Genomic DNA, 729 nt, shown 5'->3' with positions numbered 1-729 from the left:
AGGGTAGGGCAGTGAAGGAGGGTCTACCGTCTGTGACGCAGTTCTTTCGTTGAAAACCAAGGTGTAGCTTGTACTGGCTAATTGAATGGAATTATTATTTAGAGTCAGGGTTTTTACCAAGAAAATTGTGGCTTTCAATGTGGTGCGAGGTTCTCAACAAATAAGACTATAGGTTTTCTAATGAGTCCCGAGGGGTTCCTACAAGGAAAAGGGGACTGACTGGGTCCTAGGCTCCCTGCCAAGCCCTCAACAAATATCATCTCCTTGAATACTTAGAACAAACCTGTTATGTCGTCACTATTTTATAGAGGAAGAAAGCAAGCTTGGAGACGGGAGAGGGCACATGTGACCAGCGGTGGCAGGGTAGGGACTGGAAGCCAGGCAGTCTGACATGGAAACTACTCACTTATCTTCCCTACTCTTAGGAAGGCACAGCAAGGCACTGCGATGTCGCTATTTACATAAAGGTAATTTCTGCCTTTTAGTTGTGAAGTCTGCTCCCTGAGATTTTGCCCAGGGCAGCAAGGGAGGGGCTCAGAGGCAGTCATCTCCAGGCTCCCTTGCTTCCATCCTGCTGCTGCTGCTGCTGCTGCTAAGTTGCCTCAGTCGTGTCCGACTCTGTGCGACCCCAGAGACGGCAGCCCACCAGGCTCCCGTCCCAGGGATTCTCCAGGCAAGAACCCTGGAGTGGGTTGCCATTTCCTTCTCCAATGCATGAAAGTGAAAAGT

This window comes from Oryx dammah, unplaced genomic scaffold (assembly GCF_014754425.2).
Source record: "Oryx dammah isolate SB20612 unplaced genomic scaffold, SCBI_Odam_1.1 HiC_scaffold_11210, whole genome shotgun sequence".
In the NCBI taxonomy this organism is placed as follows: Eukaryota; Metazoa; Chordata; class Mammalia; order Artiodactyla; family Bovidae; genus Oryx; species Oryx dammah.
Note: the sequence above shows the minus strand (reverse complement) of the source record.